This window comes from Rattus norvegicus, chromosome 19, assembly GCF_036323735.1.
Source record: "Rattus norvegicus strain BN/NHsdMcwi chromosome 19, GRCr8, whole genome shotgun sequence".
Lineage (NCBI taxonomy): Eukaryota > Metazoa > Chordata > Mammalia > Rodentia > Muridae > Rattus > Rattus norvegicus.
In genome coordinates, this window is record NC_086037.1 from 41,218,293 (window position 1) to 41,227,289 (window position 8,997).

Genomic DNA, 8,997 nt, shown 5'->3' on the forward strand with positions numbered 1-8,997 from the left:
GCTGTTAGTGAGGTGAGGCCCCAGATCAGAACCTGTTTAAAGGTCCTAAGGCAGCTGGAGGGTAGTGAGGAGGCTGGTGTGGTTGAAAAGAGCGATGGAGGGGCCAGACGAAGGAACGCACACAGGAAAGTGGCCGCGCAGCTCACACTGGGTTCTGTAGCCAGGCTGAGGCCCAGAGCTTTGCTCTGGGTGAGGGGTTGCTGGGTACAGGGTTGCTGGGCACGGTAACACTGCCTCCCGCCCCCAGCCTGTTTCTTCTGTAGAAACTCTTTCCATCCTGAGCATCAAAGGCATGGGACACCAGATGGGGACACCAGTTTAGATTGCACTGGTCCCCTGGGTACCAGCGAGGCACACAAGTCCTTAACAGCAGCTGAGCAAGCCTCCTGAGGGCTACAGAGAAAAGAACCCTTTCTTTCCTGCTTTGAAAATAGAGGAGGGACTGAAAGCTGACAGGAATGATATTACAGTGCTCCTAGGGCACAACCAGTGAGACACAAATCTGGACCATACTCTATACCTTCAATCCTCTTGCAGGCACCTGAAGGAGCAGGGCAGGAATCTGCTGAACTTCAAAGAAAGCTGCATCTTTCCCCATTGACCCCAGCTGTGTGACAGCTTGCTGAAATCTTACCACCGAAACCCTCAGTGATACAATAATTTCATAACGATGATAATGATTTAGTTTGTTTTTATGTAGCCCCCAGACTGCACCAGGTACACCGGATGAGGTGGAACGAGCTATAATCCCATCACTCGAGAGGCAGAGGCAGAGGCAGGCGGATCTCTGTGCGTTTGAGCCCAGCCTGCTTCACATAGACAGTTCCAGGACAGCCAGGGCTACTTTGTGAGACGGTCTTAAATGGGGAATGGGGACTGGAAAGATGCTCTAGGGGTTAAGAAAACTGACTGACTTTCTAAAGGACCTAGGTTCAATTCCAAGTATCCCACTGACAGCTAAACAAACAAACAAACAAACAAACAAACAAACAAACAAACCAGTCTGTAGTTCCAGTTCAGAGAGTCTGATGCTTTCTTCAGGGCTCTGAGCACACTGGATGCAAGTAGTACAGTCTTAACATACAAACAAAACAACCGGGGTTGGGGATTTAGCTCAGTGGTAGAGCGCTTGCCTAGGAAGCGCAAGGCCCTGGGTTCGGTCCCCAGCTCACAAGCTCCGAAAAAAAGAACCAAACCAAACCAAACCAAACCAAACCAAACAAAACAACCACACACGTAAAAATAAATCTTTAGGGGGTTGGGGATTTAGCTTAGTGGTAGAGCGCTTGCCTAGCAACCCTAAGGCCCTGGGTTTGGTCCCCAGCTCCGAAAAAAAGAAAAAGAAAAAAATAAATAAATCTTTTAGGAAGAAAGTTTAAAGTCAGCTAAGTGTGCTAGGGACTTGGTGGCCTTGGGCTGAGAGTGGGGGCGTTTCTGAACAGAGGAGGGTGTGGTTTGCGCTTGTGTTCATGAGCGCCCTCTAGCGTCGGCAGAAACACACGCCGGGGCAGGGATGGCGGTAGAGACGGAGACCCAAGCAGAAGCAACCACAACTCCACAGAACAGGTGGAAGGCGCAGAGCTGGGGAGTGAGTGGAGTGGCACTGCGCCAGGCGCACCGACAGGAAGCAGGAGGTGGATACGATGTGAACTCGAACATGCAAGGATGTCCCTAAGGGCTGGGCTGTAGCCCGGGTGTAGAGTCCTTGATTAATAGTTAAAGCTCTGGACTCTGTGCCAGCACTGTGAATGAGGCAAACAAAACCCACAAACAAACAAACAAACAAACAAACAAACAAACCCTACTCGCACCAGCTGCTCCACCCCAATAGCCAGCAACAACCAAAGTCCTGAGGTTTTGTATCCCTGTATTAGAAACTTCTGTCTCCTCTGCTTTCTCCAGCTCCTCGGTGTTTCCCCATAGCCATCGCAGGAGGCCATTGTACTCAGAGCCTTGCACAAAGGGGGCAAGAGCTGAGTCGCTGAGCTGCATTCTGGCTGTTGAGTAGGTTTTTTGGTTTTGGGGTGCATGTGTGTGTGTGTGTGTGTGTGTGTGTGTGTGCACGCGCGCGCGCGTGCGCATGCGTGCGTGTGTGTAGGCAGTGCCTGTGCACGTGCATGCGGGGGAAGAGATCAGGTCCTGTGTTCTATCAGTGTCTGCTGCATTCTCCTGGGATGGGATCTCTCAATGAGTCTGGAGCTAGACTGACAACCAGCAAACCCCACGATCCTTCCTTCTCCATCTCTGAGAAAGGTTAGGGTTACGGTATTATGATGGGGGCGGGACATGAACCAATAAGGGCCCCAGTGGAGTTCTACTGAGGTTTGAAGAATCCACATTTAGAGATGCTCAACTCTGACAAGAAGCCTCAGTGACTTGTACCGGCTGTTCCCCTGGTCATCCAGAGCACCCCAGTTCTGCTACTGGGCACTGTCTTCTCCTCTGGAGGTTTCTGCCACTACCCAGGTCTACCAAGTGGACAGAGCAGGAAAATCCTTGCAGCCCAGTAACTCAGGGACAGCACGAACAATGTAGTAAGAGCTCTTTTTTTTTTTTTTTTTTTTTTTTTTAATTCTCTCACATATCACATCCTGACTGAAGTTTCACCTTTCTCCCCCAGATCCACTCCACTCTTCCCCTCAGAAAACAGCAGGCCTCTCAGGGACATCAACCAAATACAGCATAACAACATACAATAAGACCAGACACTGTCACATCAAGGCTGGGCAAAGCAATCCAGTAAGGGGAAAAGGGTCCCACAAGTAGGCTTAAGAGTCAGGGACAGCTGCCGCCCCCACTGTTAGGATCCCCACAAGCTCCTCAGATATAACATCTGTGCAGGGGACCTAGGTCAGACCCCCATAGGCTCCCTGATCTCTGCAAGTTCCCATGAGTCCCAGTCAGCTGATTCTATGAGCAGTATTCTCATGGAGTGTCCCTGACCCCTGACCCCTCTGATCCCTCCTCCACAGACTTCTCGAGCTCTGTCTGTGGTGCTCTGCATTTGCTCCCACAGAGCTGGGTGGAGCCCCAGAACCCTCTTCCCACAGAACAAACTGTAGGTCGAGAGTTTTGTGGCTGGGTTTGTGTCCCAACCCTTCCACTTGAGGCCTTGCCTGGTTACAGGAGATGGCTGGTTCAGGCCCCATGTTCTCCATTACTAGGAGTCTCCGCTAGGGTCACTCATAGATTACATGGAGTTTCCATTGCACTATATTTCCATCTTGTCCCTGAAATACATCTCCCCTCCAATTCTAGTAGTTTCTCACAGCATTTTCTCCCCCAAAACCTGATCTCTCCTGCTCCCTATCTCACCTCTCCCCAACTTACCTGCGAAATCTGTTCTATTTCCCCTTCCCAGGGAGATCCTTGCATTCCCCTCTAAGCCCTCCTTTTTGCTTAGCCTATGAGAGATCCTTATTAAAAAAAAAAAAGGTCACCACTCCAGTGACAGCATGTGTTTAGGATCCACAGTGCCCTCTGTCCTCACCCACTCTGTCCATTCAGACAACACTATACCATATGTCTTAGGTAGGGTTCCCATTGCTGTGAAGAGACACCATGACCACAGGACCTCTTATAAAGGAAAGCATTTAATTGAAGTTGGCTCATTATCATCATGGTGGGAAACATGGCAGCTTGCGGGCAAACATGGTGCTAGACAGGGAGCTGTGAGTTCTATATGTGGATTCATAGGCAGCAGGAAGAGGGAGAGAGAGGAAGAGACAGACAGACAGACAGACAGACAGACACAGACAGACAGACTGGGCCTGGTTTGAGCTGCTGAAACCTCAAAGCCCAACCCCAGTGACACACTTCCTCCAAAAAGGCCACACCTCCAAATAGTACCATTCCCTGTGGACCTATGGGGGTCGTTTCATTCAAACCACCACACTATACAAGGGGCTTGGAGAGGCTGTTTGTCAGTCTGTCCACTGCTGTGCCAATCCAGGGCATGGTTGCTCACTGCCCATCACAACTTCATCTGAGATTGAGACTCAGGAACTATTTGATCAGTAAATAAGAGATTGGATTCCACCTGGCCCTCCTTCTTGGATCCTTTGAGTGTGGGGAGTGTGTCACAGGACAAAACAGGACTCCCACTTGATTCGTTTTTTTTAATGTGTAATGAAGCTCATACACCAGGAAATGAATCGCCTAAGGTATGTAGCTGATATAGTGGCGCGTACTGGGAAACTGAGGCAAGGGTCACTGAAGGCTAGCAGCTTGAGATTAGCCCAAGCCACAGAGATCCCCAAATCAAGTGTGGCACATCAGGTTTCACACACACACACACACACACACACACACACACACACACACACACTACCCCTTTTGGTCACACACAGGTTCTGGAGTTCTGAACTCCGCTCCTCACATTTGTGTAGAAAGCATTTCACCCACAGAGCTTCCTCCCCACTTCGTTCATGAAGCCTATAGAGGTTGGGGAGATGACCTCTGGATAACTTGCTTGAACAACTAGAGGCAGTGTGTACCTGTAATCCCAGCCCTAAGGAGCAGAGACAGGAGGATCTGGGGCTCACTGGTCAGTCAGTCTAACCAATCACTGAACTTCAGGTCCAGTGAGAAACCCTTCCTTTAAAAAAAAATGAAGAAAGACACCTGTCATGTAACACTATTCCTAGAGAGATGTGACAGGAACGGATGATGGCAGACCAATGTCTTATGTCATCAAAGTTGAACTTGGTGACCCAATGGGTTTTACTGGCGTTACTTATAGGAGCAGACATGACTCAAAGACACTCACATCACCAAAGCCCTTCCAGCACAGGTGACAGCTGGTGGATACTGTAGCTGTTTCAACAGGACAAGGAGAGGCCTTTTTTCCTTTTCTAGGTGGCTGGTCCCAGCCTCTTCCAGGCAGCTGGGAGTCTCTCAGCTGTTCCAACAGCTTGTGCATGTGTGGGGAGTGTTAGTGGCTTTTTAATAAGTATGTTACAATTTTCCTCTTACCTGGCTAGCTCCCAAATAATTGAGACTGGACTATTATATTTATTTAACAAGCTTTAAGGGCACAACAACTGAGCAGTACACTCTATTTTAATCCTCTAATGCAATTTGGATACCTCCCAGTCAAAAACCCCCTAACAACTTGAATTGTATGGCTTTCTCTGTTCCAGCTGTTTTCTCATGGTCTGTCCTGGATTCACTCCCCATGGCTAATCTCCACTTCCTCTCTCTCCTGCCTGGAAGGAAGTCCTGCTTATTCTCACCCCTGCTGACTCATAGGCTGATAAATGACAAATCAGGTAAGAATTGGTGAGCAATGTTAACACAACTTTGAGATAGGGGATAATTTAGAATAAGGATTGTGCCCAGATATGGGGGCACAGAAGTCAGCCTCTGAATTACACAGTGCACGATAACATTATGCCTTCATGGGGAGGGATGCCCTAGTAGATCGGGTCAGTTTGGATGACTTCCTGAATGTTGTTCCCTTCCTGAACTTAGGAATCTTCCCTGCAGGATAGAATGTTTCATTTCCCTTTAACATCCAGCATCTGGCTGTCTAGGGAGATGGCACAGTGGTTAAGAGAACTTGCTATTATTATCGAAGAGGGCCTGTGTTCTGTTCCCTGCACATGTATGGTGAATAAGAAATGTCTGTAACTCTAGGTTCAGGGGGATCTTCTGGCCTCCGAAGGAACTCTGTGACTGTGATGCACATACATACACAAAGGCCAAATACTCACACATGGAGTAAAGTTAAGTGAAACTTTCTAAAGAAAAGGAAGGCTCTGCATCTCGATGAGCTTCCACCACGATAGAACATTTCTTGTTGGAGGGAAGTGTTACATAACAGCACAGTGGGTTGGCCTGTGGCTGCACACATGCACACACTTACACACACATATGCACTGAATTGCACTCATCTCTGGGATCGTGCACTGTGACCATTGGTGTTGGTTGCTGAAGGGTCATCTCTGTCTTGCACTGTGAAGTGCTCCATCCCTTTTCATGGCTGAGTAATATTCCATCGTTTCTGGCCACTTCTGTGTGTCACTCCCCTGAGAGTTGTCTCATCCTTTCTGTATCCATCTGTAAAAGACTTCCCTCCCTCCCTCTGGGCAGACACAGGGTGTGGCCAGGGCAACAGATGAAATCTTTGTTGAAGGTTTTGTCCAACAGTAGTGCTGTCAGCAATCTATGTGAGTGTGAGTGTCGTTAGCAGTTCTATCTTTGTGAACCATCTCCTGAGTTCTGGGTGCAGAAAATTTTGCTAAAACCAACTTCACTGGGGATAGATGTCCCCTCGCTCAGGGGTCTCCATGAGTCCCTTCTTCCTGTCCCTCATAGCCTCCTGGGCCCCTTTGCAATGTCTTCACCAAGGGGAATCATCTTCCAGCCCCGCTCCTCTCTCTCCAGCACACTGACTATTTTTGTTTCTCCTTCTTATTAAATTTCAACTTCTGCAAACAGCATGCCTTTCCCCTCCCCCTTCAGAGCAGATTAGATTTGCTTGTGTTTTATTAACAGGTTTTTTAAAAGAAGAAAGAAAAGAAAAGAAACCCCTCGGCTGCCCCTAAGGCACATGTTCCCATGTTCTCCAGGGCTTTAGACTGAAGATACACACTGGGTTTTAACTCTGCCCTTGGCACAGGGTGCATCAGACTCCCAGCCAGCCAGAGGTGGTGCTGGGGAACTGGAGGGCAAGGCTGAGACTCTCTGGAACTGGGGACCCAACAGGAACAGATCCACTCTGTACCCCAGCAAGGGACTCATGCTAAGGCAGAACTGGAACCCGGAGGAGGAGGAGGAGAAGGAGGAGGAAGAAGAAGAAGAAGAGGAGGAGGGGGGGAGGAGGAGGAAGACTGGGAATGTGGTCTGGGTGGGAGACTGCTCACCTAGCATTCCCCAAGACCTGGGTTTGCTTTCCAACACTGAAAAACTGGGTGAGTCGGCCCATGCCTCACAGCACCAGGGAGGCAGAAGCTCAAGATTTGGAGGCCAGACTCAGTTACATGAGAGCTTATCACAAAAACCAAAGAAATGAAGTGGGCCTTTGAGATGGCTTAGCAGAAAAAGGCTCTTGTGACCAACTCTGACAGTCTCACAGGATGAAAGGAGAAACCATCTCTTGCAAGTTCTTCTCTTCTCTGGCTTCTATATTGCGTGTGTACACACAAACACACACACACACACACACACACACACACAAATAAATAATAAGACTTTTAAAGATAAGTGATGGTCAGAGGTTCTGCAACCCCGTCCCCCACTACTGCCACCACCACACTGGGCCCAGAACTTACATATGGGACCCCACCTTGCTCTGGACCTGCTAAGTCTCTCTTTCTTTTGTGTGGCTGTCAGGCTCATAAGGAGGTTGTAGGCTTCTAGGCCCCATCTCTTCTAGGTCATCCAGGAGACTGCTGCCCCACAGGGTGGAGACCCCCTGGGGCATCCTGTTCCCCAAATATCATTGTGGCAGTCATCATAGCAATGAAGATCCCGGATGCATGCTATTTCCTTGGGATACAGGATGGGGAGAGGTCTTCTTTAACATACAGGGGGCCTGACTGCCCATCAGGGTTTCCCATTTTCGATGGTCCAGCTACAGCCTGCAGGTCATTAGTTTGGCCTGGACTCTTTCTCAGGCCACAGGGCTCTCTGTGGAGGTGTTGTTTCTGCTCCTGTCCCCACCATCACCCCCACTGGTCCTTGGATTAGGGTATGCTGGAACAGTTGTCAGCTTGGACACTGCCCCGTAAGACTGAGTGTGCTCAAGCCAGGCTGTGCATCTCTACTCTGTCCTCCTCAAACTCTGTGCTTCCCCCGATGATCGTGCACACTAGGGGAGTGGATTCTTTTAGTAAGATTCCAGTCCTATCCACACTCCAGGAGGAGGAGGAGGGACTTGGAGTTTTGAGCAACTCTCTTCCCACTCTTTGAGGTTCTTGGAGGTGGGAAGCATTGAAAAGGGAGCTGAGCCTAGAACCTTCCCAATGTCAGAGGTTCAACAGAATCTCTAGACTGGCATAAACTTGGGGGTGTCCAGCAGTTTGGCTGGACTCCCCTACTACAGGACTTCACATCCCAGACCTTTGACTGTGGGTTTTCTGATCCACTTTGGCCCATAGAATCTCAGCAGAAGTGTTAGGCAGAGTTTTACAATTTTCCTCTATTTTTGTGTGTGTCATGACCTGGTGAGGGGGCATGCTTTAGCTAGGGTTTCTATTGATATGATGAATCAAGTTGGGGAAGAAAGGGTTTATTAGGTTTATAATTCCACATCAATGTTCATCATCGGAGGAAGTCAGGACAGGAACTGAAGCCAGGCAGGAACCTGGAGGCAGGAGCTGATGCAGAGGCCGTGGAGGGTGCTGCCCACCCCCTGCTTCACATGGTTCAGCCTGCTTTCTTATAGAACCACCAACCCAGGGATGTGTGATGGCCAAAGCTACATTTTAAGTTTAAATTTCTGTGCTTAAGAGATCTGTAAACGTGCTCACTTCGGCAGCACATATACTAAAATTGGAACAAAACAGAGATTAGCACGGTTCCTGTGCAAGGATGACACGCAAACTCATGAAGCAGAGAGAGAGAGAGAGAGAGAGAGAGAGAGAGAGAGAGAGAACAGAAACTTCCTGGAAAGCTGGAGCTGTTGTTCATGTAAGATAACAAACCACACATTTTCACGTCTGTAAGCAAGGTTGGTTGCCCCAATGCATGGGATGTACTCCATTCACACGCAGGCGAGAGGTACGCACGTACATAAGCAGAAAGTACATCAGGATGTATGTTTGTCCCCGACTGGACAAAGGCAGGAAGTGGCCTTTTGGGTTCTGCCTTTATAAGCACATGACTAAAGAAATTCTTGTACATTCTCGGGAATCCCTAAGGATGGCCAGTGTTCATCGTCCTGGTCAGCAAGCATTTACAGAAATCGTGGTAGTGGTCTCATTCTTGCCTGGTGGGATGGGCCCTGTCACCTAAGTCACTAACTAAGATAATGCCCTACAGGCTTGCCTACAG

The 8,997-nt window shown here is 49.0% G+C and overlaps 1 non-coding gene across 1 annotated transcript; it reads left to right on the forward strand.

The window, feature by feature from the left end:
- The first annotated feature begins 8,466 nt into the window (after window positions 1-8,466).
- LOC120098752 (U6 spliceosomal RNA) lies at window positions 8,467-8,570 on the forward strand. The gene has a single exon (XR_005497160.1). It is a non-coding gene; the product is annotated as a U6 spliceosomal RNA (small nuclear RNA).
- Window positions 8,571-8,997: the final 427 nt, after the last annotated feature.